This window comes from Rhipicephalus microplus, chromosome 1, assembly GCF_043290135.1.
Source record: "Rhipicephalus microplus isolate Deutch F79 chromosome 1, USDA_Rmic, whole genome shotgun sequence".
Taxonomy (NCBI): domain Eukaryota; kingdom Metazoa; phylum Arthropoda; class Arachnida; order Ixodida; family Ixodidae; genus Rhipicephalus; species Rhipicephalus microplus.
Genome location: NC_134700.1, coordinates 293680401 through 293694385, shown reverse-complemented (window position 1 = coordinate 293694385; position 13985 = coordinate 293680401). Strand labels below are relative to the sequence as shown.

At 47.7% G+C, this 13985-nt stretch overlaps 1 protein-coding gene across 4 annotated transcripts in view; it reads right to left on the bottom strand.

Moving 5' to 3' along the window:
• Nucleotides 1-7020: 7020 nt before the first annotated feature.
• LOC142763884 (RNA polymerase II elongation factor ELL-like) overlaps nucleotides 7021-13985 on the bottom strand; it is a 64311-nt gene continuing 57346 nt past the window's right edge. For all 4 annotated transcript variants that reach the window (XM_075865167.1, XM_075865169.1, XM_075865168.1 and 1 more), the window contains one exon: nucleotides 7021-8656. The gene's annotated coding sequence lies outside the window, so the exon portion shown is untranslated. The remainder of the gene's footprint in view (nucleotides 8657-13985) is intronic.

Sequence of the window (13985 nt, the reverse complement as noted above, 5' to 3'; positions counted from 1 at the left end):
CGTTTACGCCTTTTTAAAAAATTTTATGCTATTTTTATTGCTTATAAGTTCCAAAAACGTAAAATTGCATTTGAAAACCCCCTACTTAGGTGTAGTCATCACCATAGTTGTGATGACGGCCGCTTTCCAAGTGACCACCGATAATCCGGCAGGCAAGGGAAATCTAGGAGGCTATGATAAAACAAGCTTGTAAATAAGCAGGCGAAGTGCCGTACTTGTAAACAAAATATAAGTATACTCCCATTTCTGCGGCAATTTTAGCGCAATCAATGTGTACCTGTTAGCACAAACAAATTGTTTTAATGCGTGAGCTGTCAAACAACAGGCTGATGTGTCTTTGGTTTGGTTGTGCACTTCAATAGGATATGACAATTTATGCGAAACCGAAACTGTTATTGGTCAAAAATGTACTCGGCGAGATGCACAGTTCTTCCATGCATAGAGTTTCCTAAAATTAACTAGAGGAGACTCTGGCACTGCGATCGTTCAGCGACCATGGGAATGATCGGTAGGATATACAGTTTCTCAAAATAAACTAGACGGCACTCTGGCGCTGCGATCGTTCAGCGACCATGGGAATTGGAGAGGCTGGAAAAGCGTTCTAGCCTCTGTAATGGGAATCAACGTTTATAGATATATTTATTTATAAACGTTGATGGGAATGCTGGGTAGTACTACAGAGGCAAGAACGCTACAGAGACTAGAACGAAGGCTAGATAGAGCGGCGGAGTATTGGTGTAACATTTCTCGATCCTGTGGGTAGGCGGCGCTGCCGCTCGCTGGCACGCATTCAGCGCGGGCGCTTGCGCGCGCTATCCTGCCGTTCTACACCTTGGTAAATGAGCGTTTAGTCCGTTCGATTCACCTGCGTTCGATTCACCAGTCGGAACCGGTTCACGGCTGTGCACGCGAAGTTCAGAAATTGTGCAGCGCGAGTTCAGTGGTGCAGGCACAGCGCGACCCCCGAAACGAATGACGATGTGCCAACAAGGTGCAGGCCTTATTTCTGTTCGCTTAATTTACACTGTTCAGTGAACACTGAACGATGGCGAACCGCACATGTGGACAGTTCATGAGGCACAAACATCTTGGCAAAACACACCGCATTTGTAGAGGCGGGTACGGCGCCTAAGCCACCTACGTCTAAGTGCTGCGTCGTCTGCTCAGCTGCACGCGCGCCTGCACCAAGCCGGCACCGTCAGCGAAGGAGGTGCAGGAAAATCGTGAACCGGTGCTGCACCTCTTCTGCACCTTTCGAAACGAATGGCAGGGTTCAGCGGTCGTCATTGCTGCACCGCTGAAACGAATGGTAAGGTGCAGCACCTCGTGAACTGGTTCACGTGGTGCAAGCGAATCGAACGGACCTGTTGTTTCCTTCATTTCACTCTTGGCAGGCTCCTTGGCCTTTTCATCAACGCGAATTTAGCTCAAAAGACTGCTGGCTTCGGCTGAAAAGTACGCGAATGTTGCTTGCTGAATCCGCGTACGTTGTAGCTCTGTTGGCCGCGATTGAAGTTCTCGATCTTGCTGCGCGAAATAGGTATCCTGCCTTGTACCTACGCTTTTTTATAGTGTCTCAAAATGAAAGCGCCCTCGGCGTTGCCGCGGCACTAATTACGCAAGCGCCCACATTGTCGACAACCTAAGTAAACAGCTTAAAGTGAAGGAAGAAAGTTTCAGCGGAAAGACAGGGAGGTTAGCCAGTTCTTAGAGCGGCTGGCTACCCTGTGCTGGGGAAAGGGGAATGAAAGATGTTAAAAAGAAATGGTGCGAAGAGAGGGAGAAATTACAAAAAAAATAAAAATTGCGACAGAGGAAAGGCAACATCAAAGAGTATAAGACACTAAAGTCTGTCTCTGAGGCCAGTTGTCCGCAAAAAGCGCAGCAAAGCTTTCAAAGCCTTCTGGGCTGAGGACGGGCTCGGCCAATGACCCAGAATCCTTTGTTCCGACAAAGGCCGATCGTCTAGTCTATCCAGAACTGCAGTGAGTTCTTGTCTTTGCACGTTGAAATGGGTGCATTCACACAGAAGGTGCACGATGGTTTTTACGCAACTGCAGTAAGTGCATGTAGGAGAGCTGGCCATCCCTATGAGATAAGACTATGCGTTCGTGAAGGCCACTCCAAGCCACAGGTGACATAGAAGAGTCTCTTCAGCTCGAGATATCCTTGGGGGAAGACGAAGCTGCAGATCGGGATCCAAGTTATGCAGGCGCGCGTTTGTGAAGTCTGTTGAGTTCCACTGTACCAGTGTGAGGTCACGTGCAAGCGAACAAAGTCTTGTAGCTGCGTCGGTTCTTGAGAACGGGATTGCTTTGTATTGGGTACCATCGTGTGCAGATCTAGCGGCCTCATCTGCGCGGTCATTGCCATATATAGCTTAAAGTGAAACTGGGCAAACGGCACCTGGTCTGCAAACCGCGTACCATTAGTCCCCCACGTTTTTGCTGAAGACAGCACATTAACAGCGTCAAAGTAATATTGAAAGAACACAGTAGGTCAGAAATCAGCACATGCAACATCTTTACGGTTTAATTATTGTATAACTTTTCAGAACACGAAACTGAAACACTGAACTTGACTCGACACTCACTGGCACCGCCTCATCTTCAGAAGCTTTTGCTTTTGCCTCTGCAAATTTCTAGATTTGTTGGAGGCTTTGGCGAGAAAATGCAGCATCATGAGAGCATAGGATTTGATGATGTTTGCTGTCACTTCCCGGCCGTGAACTTGGCAGCCAACCATCTTGAGTTCATTGCCTTGGATAAAGCTAAGAAAACAGGTCATGCTCTCAGCATGCAGCTGGTTGCGGCTGAAAAAAACAGTAAATGCGTTCTCAAGTTCTGTCACAAGGCGTTCAAGTGGTTTCCATGAGTAAAGCAAGTCACCACGATCAAATGCTTGAGTTAGTGAAGCGTTACTATTCAACGTGGCCTGAACAGGAAGAATGCATAGTGATGATGCACACTCGAGACACGACATTTTCTTCATGGTCTTGCGTACAACGTAACCAGCTCCATAATAAATTAATCGGCTGTCACTCTTCTTTTCTACAAAGTCCTTGTGATGAAGCAAGGAGCTGTGCTTCTCCATCATATCTGCGGCATCTGCTAAGTTTCCTTCATCTAAAAGCCTGTCCACGAGAGTTGTCATTTTACCAGCTTCTTGCGTAGATGCGTCAGACGGCTCCAAGAGTGCACTGATAAGCTCAGACTGAGAATTTCCACCCCTGGGTGGTCTTGCTAAGCTATAGAAGCTGAGGTTATTAATAATGATCAAGAACTGTCTTGGAGTCGGATGATCATTACATCCGAATGACTGACGAACAATCCCAAAGACGTTCTCTACTTTGTCCTGACTGAGGTTCGCAGTAAGCAAGTACTTATATTGAAGCTTGGAAGCGGCATAATCCAAAAGAGACAGCGTACTTTTTAGTGTTACACGAAGTCCCAGGGCAGTCCCTGCACTCAGAAAACCACCACCATGCTTTGCTGCATGCTCCTCCCATTTGCTTAAAAAAATAATGAACTCTTCCAAGAACTCTGCACCTTTTGGGTCTGATCGAAGACCTCCGAGTGGTTTTTGCGACGACATGATGAAAATCAACTTCTCCATAAGCCTTACAAAGTGCTCTGTAGGCTCGACTATACGGAACTTTTCCTGCAGATTTTAAGAATCCGTTCGGTACGAGTGGTGTTACAAAGAACTGTCTGCAATCTTTGCAATCTTCACAAAGAATTGTCAGAATTGTCAGCAATTTTTGCTGCAATCACGTTCTCTATTCTCTCATCTCGGTGAAAGCACTGGAGGCTAAACTGGGAGAGCTGGCAGAATGGATGGATGGATGAAAAACTTTTATTGGGGTCCTGAAGGATTCCACCCCCGTTTTATAGGGGTAGGATCGCGGGCCGCTCCCACGTTGGGACGGGGAGGCCCAGCCTCACCGCCGCATCGTGGGCCTTCTGGACAGCCTTGAGTTGTTCTATGAGAACCGGACTCGTGAGCATTAAATGAAAGGAGTTCTCAGAAAATTCTTCATTTTTTCTTTGTAAAGAGGGGCACCTCCAGAGCATGTGGTTAAAATCACTGCGATTCTGGCAGTCTGGACAAAGTTCTGAAATATCGGAGTAATGGCTATAGGTTACGAGGCTAGGGTATGTTCCCGTCTGAAGCATGCGAAGAGAGATTGCCTGTGGCCTGGACAACTTTTCGTGTGGCAATGGAAATGACCTACGGCCTAATTGATAATGCTTCGTGATCTCGTTGAAGGTAGTCAAAATGTCCCTAAAATGAAGGCTGCTGGCTGACTCCTCTGTCTGAGAAGCACAAGTCCCGGCGCGGTAAGTGAAGCCTCGCGCCTTGGAGTGGGCTAGCTCGTTGACATAGGGAAGGCCTCCAACCCTCAAGCCAAGGTGAGCAGGGAACCAAATAATTGTGTGGTGGGTGAGCTCCCTGTGAGCGAGAGTTCTCAAAACTTCCTTGCAAACGGAACCAGAAGCGAAGGCCCTAGCAGCGGATTTAGAGTCCGTATAAATATCAGTACTTTGTGGATCAACGAGTGCTAGTGCAATGGCCATCTGTTCTGCTTTGTAAGAAGAAGGGGTTCGAACCGACGCCGAGGATAAAATCTGACCCTTAGTATCTACGGATACTACCGCAAAGCGAGCGAAAACGCCCTACTGGGCGGCATCAACAAAGCATGAAACAGACGATTGTTTGTGAGCTTGAGCTAAAAGAGAGGAGGCTCGAGCGACACGCCTGCCCGCGTTGTACTGGCAGAAAAAAAAAAAAAAAAAAAAACGTCACGCGCATCTCGTAATTTTGAGCACTTTTTCTTTCATTTTTTTCTTCGAATACGCGGCGGTTTTTGGTTTTCTGTGTGATCGCGCGTGCACGTGTGGACAAGTCGCGGGCCTCCCGCGGCGATCCCTGTAGCGACCAAGCGCACCATCAGCCTTCTACGAGCGATTTTTGAGTGTTTTCCATCATTTTTTGAGAGAAAGCAGTTTTTAGCTGACTGATCATTTGTGATTACCAGGCCGCGTGCCGAGTTATATTTGGCTCGCGCTTCCTAGGGAGCCTCTACACCGATCGGCTGAGTTTTCTGACCATGCTCAAAAAGTGTCGCAGGGCCCATTTACTATGCACTAAAGTAATGTGCAACAGTCTCAGCAGAAAACAGCAATTTGCGATACACTGGAATAGACACTGGAAGTTGTAAAAGAATGTGTCTACTTGAGACAGGTAGTAACCACAGAGCCGAACCATGAAAGTGAAATAACTAGAAGAATAAGGATGGGGTGGATCACATTCAGCAAGCATTCTCAAATTGTGAATAGTTGATTTGATTGATTGATTGATTTGTGGGGTTTAACGTCCCAAAACCACCATATGATTATGAGAGACGCCGTAGTGGAGGGCTCCGGAAATTTCGACCACCTGGGGTTCTTAAACGTGCACCCAAATCTGAGCACACGGGCCTAATTGTGAATAGTAATCTGCCACTAACCCTCAAGAGGAAGGTATGTAACAGCTGTATCTTGCCGGTATACTTACCTACGAAGCAGAAACCTGTAGGCTTACAAAGAGGCTTGAGCTTAAATTGAGGACGATGCAGCAAGTGATGGAAAGGAAAATGATAGGTGTAACCTTGAGAGACAAGAAGAATGCAGACTGGGTCAGGGAACAAACCGGGGTCAAGGATATCATAGTTGAAATCAAGATGAAATGGACATGCGCCGGGCACGTAGCCTGTAGGCAGGATAACCGCTCGTCATTAAGGGTAACTGATTGGATTCCCAAAGAAGGCAAACGCATGTAGGGTAGACAGAAAGTTAGGGGGGCTGATGAGATTAAAAAGTTCAGAGGTATAACGTGGCAGCGAAAATCACAAGACTGGGTTGATTGGAAGATCATGTTAGAGGCCTTTGCTCTGCAGTGGGCATAGTCAGGATGATAATGATGATGATGATGGTATAGTCAATTCAACGATCTATAACTTGTTGGCGATATCGCAAGCTATAACTTGGTTGCAGAGTTTATGTTATTAGTATGAAGACATGTATAGTATGCATAATATTTCACTATATACCATTGCTACAGCACTTATTGTGATGTGCTAACAGAACTCACTCTAACCAAGGATTAGCAACCTTTTGATGCTGAAAGCCATGTGTTACAGGAAGGGGGTTTGACGCCGTGGTGGGGGCCATATCATACTGTCTCCCAGGCCACATGCGGCCCAGGTCACCAGTTGACGACCCCTGTTTAAACGCTCAGCCGATCCTCAGGCATGGGTCCTGCACGCTCAGGTAAAAGAACACTAGCAACAAACTATCAGGGCGAAACATTTTAGGGGCAAAGCTCGTTAAGGTGTGGGTCGTGCGTCTCCTGTATGTAGTAGCCACCTCTCGTTTTAGTCCTTGGAATGTCCACTGGATGGCAGTACTTGTATATGATGAATATATAATGAAAAGATGCAAGATGGCGGTACTTGGAGTGTTTACTAGATGGACGGACGGACGGACAGATGGATGGACATACATACATATAGACGAATCGACTGACATACAGACAGATGGCTGGACGGATGTGGCCAGCAAATGATTCATGGTTTGCCTATAAAATCCTTCGAAGCTTCGCCCCACTCATCATCATTCACACCGTGGATATGCTGTGATTTTTTTTTCGATGTGATTCAACTGCAAAAACTACTGAAATCTACTCCCCTTAAATGCTGCCCTTTTTATCTCTCCCGTATCTTATTCCTTCACATCTTTTAAAGTCAACAACAGTGTAATTAACCATCCAGCAATGATTTCAGAAGCATTTAACACATAGTTTCATTCTGTGCTCACTTTGAAGGAATCTAGTGTAGCAACATTTACAACAAAATATTCTGGTGCAATTAATTATATTAGAAGTGTTGTGGGTCGGGCGAGTTGGTTATCCATGGACTTTGCTTGTATTAGCGCGACACATATGAAAAAATGAAAAAAAAAAACCAAAACGACACAGACGTCAAGAAAGGTAAGCACTAAACCTCCAACTGTTTATTTCATGCCCTTGACATCAATTTTATACATGCATAAAAACACGACTCATCTTTCACGTGATCTCATTCCAAGATACGACAATTCTTTGTCCGTTAGTGTGATTGATGGCACACTCACAGACAAGTGACCCATATCTGCTATGCCTATAGCTTCATGTCAGCCGATTCCGGGACCAGCCAAATAATGCAGCTGTGCAGATTTGGGAGCCACAACCCTTGCAGAGCGCTGCTAGGAACCCTCCCGCTGAAAGTCTATTTTTTGCGTTGTAGTCATGTTCCCATAGTCTATCATTAAGACACCGCTTGGTCTACCCTATATAGTATTTGCTGCACGATAATAAAAACTTGTAGACAGCGCGGCACACACGATCTACATATTTGACCCGGTATCTCTTATCACAGGCTAAGATAGTGACATTAATAGGACAAGTCAACTTGCAAAGCTCCTCTAGTTTTTTGGGGGCCGAAAACACTATATGCACGTAAGCTCCCTGGGCCACTTTTTTCAAGTTATGGGAGATAGTGTGCATATACGGGAATCACACCTACTCTGCCACCCGAACACTCCAACACTTGAATGTCTGTCTTTGTGTGAATCATTGAGAATGCGTTCGGCAATGAAAACCTGTAACAGAACTGGATACCCTGCTTTGGCGAGACGCTTGCTTTGAGTCTCCGAACTAGAGGCAATTCTGTGATGACATGATTTGGTCAAGGCATCTCTAAAGCACAAGTTCACGATGCCTCTGTTAATGAGCTTTGAGTGGGCCTAGGCAAAAGAAAGAAGAGGTTTATTTGTCCGTGGATCATACGACCAGCATCTGTGCTTCTCTAGCAAAAACAACCGGATATCGAAAATCGGATAGAGTCCCCTTGGGAACGTTCGCAAGTAATTTCAAGGAGTGAAAGACAGTCCTTAATCGCGGGCAACACTTCGTCAACTTTTGCCTCTATGTCAACAAAAGAACAGTCAATCAAAAACACAAAGTCATCGACAAAACGAAATGCTTTTCACACTGAAGAGTTATTCAACATTGTCGACAAGGAAATGCTAAGACCAGATAAAAAGAAATTGCTAATTCTATGCAAGAGCCTATGCACACGCCCTTTTTTTTTTGCAGGTACAATGCATTGTCCCAAGAGATAAAAGTGTTCAAAAGATAAAAAGATAAAAGTTTTAAAAAATGCCCAGTTGACAAAGACGTTACATTTTAAAATCACGTGGCGCCGTAATCATCTGTGGCACGTTCAATAGCCATCAACATAGCACCGTGAAGGGTCGAATATTATAAGTCTTTTATGTCAACCGAAAAGGCTTGCTAAGTGTCATGGGAGTGGTCATTCAAGAATTCAATTACTTGATCATAGTTCCTAATCAAGAAAGGATCATTCATGGGCACACAGGCTATAGCTTTGCTTGAAGAAACAAAGTGACTGACTTCTGCCATTTGTCATTCTCTGATACAATTACCTTTAAAAGGACGTCTGGTTTGTGGGTTTCAGCGCTGAAAAAAAACTTTAAGGTGACATTGTCTGCTATCATTAATACTTTTCCTTGTCAAGATTCAGCCTGCTACATAGTTTCTTGGCCTGCGCCTTAACCTTTTGTAAGGAAAGGACACAAAAGTGCTGTGTTTAGGTACGATTTGTGGCTAAAAGGACTTAAAAGCGCCGAGGGACGCCAAACCGAAACTGAAGAAGACGAGCGGAGGGCAGGTGGCACGAAGGCGATGACAAGAAAGGAAAAAGAGGAGAAGAAGAAGGAACGTGCGAAAGCGAGCTCAAGCGTGGAGGCCACGAAGGCAGACGAAGCAGTGCGCCGCTCGAGAAGACGAGTTCCTGGGAGCGTTCCTGAGCCGGACGTGGGACCCGTACGTGTCGGCCAGGTCGAGCTCCGGCGTGTTCGTTCGGGGACGAGTCCGCCGGCCGGTACAAGGTGCAAGGACGGGGCCTGCTGAACGGCTCCTGCCTGGGTGCAGTGGCCGGGAGCAGGTTCGTGGGCGAGGCCTACCAAGCGTGGTCCTCGTGAGCCGGGGCCTGACCCTGAACCTCAGGAGTTGCGACCCTGACTGCTGGCCGCGACGTCTGACTAAACGGCGCTGCACACGGTAGCGCATCCGTTTGCCGTCAGCCGTTCCAGCCGCTCCAGCCGTGCCACCTTTGCCCTCGCGCACGTCGACGATCGCATCATGTCGGGACGACGGGGACCCAAACTGTGAGGCAGCGTTTTCCTCTTGCGAACTGAGAACTCTACGCGCTGGACTCGGAGTAAGCGTAGCCGCGAGCTCTCCACATAATAGAGGTCTGACTCTCGTACATGTTGCGTGACGCTTGGCGTGTAGGGTTGGACATATAGTTTTATTTCCACCTGCCACTTCGTTCTCTAGTGTACAATATAACGCTTCTTTTGTTCGCATCCATTGTTGATGTTAATCTTTTTTCGTCCGCTATCAACAAACATAGTGACGAACGTCCTTAACCATCACAATTTCTGGCGTCCGCGACAGGACTAAGCTCTCGCCTCACATCTGAGAGCCTCACGTTGTTTGTGTGTGGCGGACGAGGATGGACGACAAGAGAAAGCTAGTTGAGCTAGGGAAGGAGATGGGGCTGAGTGGTGAGGCTTTGCTGGCATGGGTGAGCACGGAGGAAAAAGAAATGAGGGACCAGAGAGCGAAAGATCAAGAGGAGGCACGGCTAGCAGCACAGGTGGAGCATGAGCGTGAAATAGCTCGCATGGAGGCTGAAAGGCTCCTGCTCGAGGAGCGACGTCGTGTCGCAGAAGCGCAGCGGCCGAGCACGAGTTCTGCGGACGATAGTATGGGTGGTGGTCAGAGTTTTCGCAGCCCACACAAAATGATTCCGCCCTACAATGAGAGTAGGGACGAACTGGATGCGTACATCCAGAGATTTGAGAGGGTTGCCATGAGCCAAGGCTGGCCAACCGACAAGTGGGCCCTGTCACTGAGCTTGTGTCTAACGGGAGAAGCCTTGACCGTGGTAGAACGGATGTCTGCAGAAGACTCTACGGACTACGCAAAGCTCAAGCAGACGCTCCTCCAGCGGTTCCGTTATACAGAGGAGGGATACCGCACGAAGTTTAGGGATGCCCGGCCCGAGAATACTGAGACAGGTCGACAGTTCGCGGGACGTCTCTGTGGATACTTCGACCATTGGCAGGAGCTGGCGAAGACTCCCAAAACATATGATGCACTGCGAGACAAGATGGTGTCCGAGCAATTCCTCAGGCGGTGCGACGAGAAGTTGGCTGTTTTCCTGAAGGAGCGAGGATGTCATAACCTGGACACGTTGGCAACGACGGCTGATCAATATTTGGAAGCTCAGGGAATTGTGAATCTCGCTAGAGGAAAAGACGAAAAAAGGAAACCGATGGCTACAGCTAAAGTTGACACTGTCAGCGAAAGCAAAGGAAAACCGCTTTGTTTTCTGTGCAACAAGTCGGGTCATCGAGCTTCCGATTGCTGGACAAAGTCTCGAGCGCCCAAGTCGACGTCGTGCTGGATCTGTAAGAAGTCAGGGCACAGATCCGATAGTTGTCCCTCAAACTCGGGAAAACGTAGAGAGGCATCATGTTCCGTCTTGGGATACCAGAAAGCGCAGCATGAGAAATCAATGGAAGATGCGCCTGACAATCAGGATGAGAAACATTGTCATGACATGTGTGATGGGACCCAAAGCAACGCAACTTGCGACAACGGGTCAAAACAGATGCCAACTGTAAAGGGCTATCTCGAAGGGAAGCTGGTTACCGTATTGCGGGATACCGGTTGCAATACAGTAGTAGTGAAACGATCACTAGTTCCTGACTGCAACTTGACTGGCAACACCCGTACCATTCGCTTATTGGACCGATCTGCAAAAGTCTTACCAGAAGCAGAGGTGTACATAGATTCTCAGTTTTTCAGAGGTCGGGTGCTTGCTGTTTGTATGGAGAATCCATTGTATGAAGTCGTGCTTGGCAACATTGCGGGTGTACTGTCAGCTGCCCAACCAGCCCCGAAGCAGCCAGCAGGACGTCCAAAACTAGCACAGATTCACCGTGATCCAGTATGCACTGAAGAAGAACCTGAAGATGCAACCTCATCAGATAGAAGACGACAAGATGACATGTCGGTGGCTGCAGGAAAAGAAAGGAAAAAGCCCAGTGAACTGATTGTTCCTCGGATCCAACCCCTGGATATCAGCCGAGAAGCGCTAAAGAATTTACAGCATGCAGATCCCACGCTGGAAACCTGCTTCGCCGCATTGGGAAAGATCATATCTAAGAAGCCAGCAGTCACTGAGTTTGTGCTGGTACGCGACATTCTTTTCCGGCGCCACCGCACGGCAGAAAGGCGAGACTTGGAGCAACTTGTAGTACCCAAGGATCTTCGGAACACCGTAATGAAGATGGCTCATGAAGGCCTTCTGTCTGGTCACCAGGGGCAAAGAAGGACAACAGACCGTGTCCTTACAGAGTTTTATTGGCCGGGTGTACGGGCTGATGTGATACGGTTCGTGAAGTCGTGCGACGTATGTCAGAGGACCGTGCCTAAACACCTCGTCGGACGAGTTCCATTGGGAAATATGCCTATCATAGACACACCTTTTCAGCGGGTCGCCATCGATATTATTGGCCCGCTGTCACCAACGTCATCCAAGGGCAACAAGTATGTCTTAACGATGGTAGACTTCGCTACGCGTTACCCGGATGCGGTGGCACTACCGAGCATCGAGACAGAGCGCATAGCGGAAGCACTAGTAGAGATGTTCTCCCGCGTTGGAGTGCCCCGTGAGATAGTGAGCGACCGTGGAAAGTCGTTCACCTCGAGTCTCATGTAAGAACTCGGTCGGCTACTTTCATTTCGTCAGCTACCCACAACGCCTTATCACCCCATGGCCAACGGACTTGTGGAGAGATTTAATGGCACTCTCAAACAAATGGTTCGCCGCATGTGTCAAGAACGGCCGCAACATTGGGACAGATACTTGGCTCCCCTGCTCTTTGCATACCGTGAAGTTCCCCAGACGAGCCTTGGATTCGCGCCATTCGATCTCCTCTACGGCAGATTTGTACGCGGGCCAATGTCGATCCTTAAGGAACTGTGGACAAAGGCCAACATCGATCCTGAAACGAAAACAACATACGAGTATGTTATAGATCTCCAGGAGCGACTGCAAGACACCTGCAAGGTAGCACACGAAGAACTCCTGAAGGCGAAAATGACACAGAAGAAATATTACGATAGGAAAGCAAGAGTTCGACACCTATCACCCGGCGACAAAGTATTGCTGTTGCTACCATCAGATAAGAATAAATTGATCTTGACATGGAAGGGACCCTTCACAGTGCTTGAAAAACGCAGTGACTATGACTACGAGATAGATCTCGGAACTCGGAGAAGTCTTTTTCACATTAACCTTCTCAAGAAATACCACGAAAGGGAGCCCGAAAGTGAAGCACAACAAGCTGCCGTTTCTGTGCAGTCAGACACTGTTGACGAGCGAGAAATTCCCTTTGTTGCCCTGCACCAAAGGGAAACATATAAAAATGTGTTAGTAGCGCCTAACTTGAACAGCCCGCAGACAGACCAAATTAATGAACTCCTGAGAGAGTTCCATGATGTATTTTCTGACGTGCCAGGGAAGACGGACCTCGTCGAGTGCAAGTTACGCCTTACCACTGAAACACCGGTAAAGGTACGCCCATACCCCATACCATTCGCCATCCAAGAAACTGTAGAAAAAGAACTACAGGACATGCTATCCCAAGGTATCATTGAGCCCTCGGAGTCCCCGTATCAAGCTCCCATCGTCGTGGTCAAGAAGAAAGACGGGAACACCCGACTTTGCATTGATTTCAGACAGCTGAATCGAGTCGTCGTTACCGACAACGAACCGATACCTCGAGTGGACATGATATTTGCCAAACTAGGTCAGAGCCGCTACTTTTTGAAGTTCAACTTCACCAAAGGGTACTAGCAGGTGCCGATGCACGAAGCATCGAAGGTCCTCACCGCTTTTCAGTCCTCTTCTGGCCTTTACCAATTCAGATTCATGCCGTTCGGCATCAAAACAGCGCCTGCTGTGTTCACCCGACTAATGAGACGAGTGGTAGATGGAATACCGAACATCTATCACTATTTTGACGATGTGCTCATAGCCACACAAACTTGGGACGAGCACATAACAACTCTCACCAAGTTTCTGCAACGTGTCAGGGCAGCTCATCTCACAATAAAGCCATCGAAAAGTGAGGTGGCTTTTGCCGAAGTGAAATTCTTGGGACACATTCTCCGGAACAATCTTCTCCGACCCCAGATTGAGACATTGGAGAAGATTCAGGCCGCAAAGAGACCGAAGACGAAGAAAGAAGTTCGCTCCTTTCTAGGTTTAACCGGTTATTATCGGGATTTCGTGCCCAATTACTCCGCTGTAGTATCACCTCTAACGGAACTCACTAGGAAGCGAGGTCCAAATAAGGTCATCTGGGAAGAATGCCAAGAACAAGCGTTTAACACTACAGCGTATACTATCATCTGGTCCGGTACTGCAATCACCGGACTTACAAGAGCCATTCATATTGCGCACGGATGCATCTTCATCCAGCATTGGGGCCGTTTTAATGCAGCATCACGACGGCATATTGCATCCAGTAGCCTACGCAAGCCGTAAACTGCTCGAACGGGAGTCACGGTACTCAACAATCGAAAGAGAGGCGCTGGCTCTTGTGTGGGCTATCCAAAAGTTTCATGTGTACCTCTTCGGAAACCGATTCGTGCTGCAAACTGACCACCAGCCTCTTGATTACATAAATTACGCAAAACACATCAACAGCCGAGTACTCCGCTGGAGCCTATTGCTTACTGAGTATGACTTTGTGGTTGAGTACATTAAGGGCTCCGACAACGTAGGTGCCGACTACCTCAGC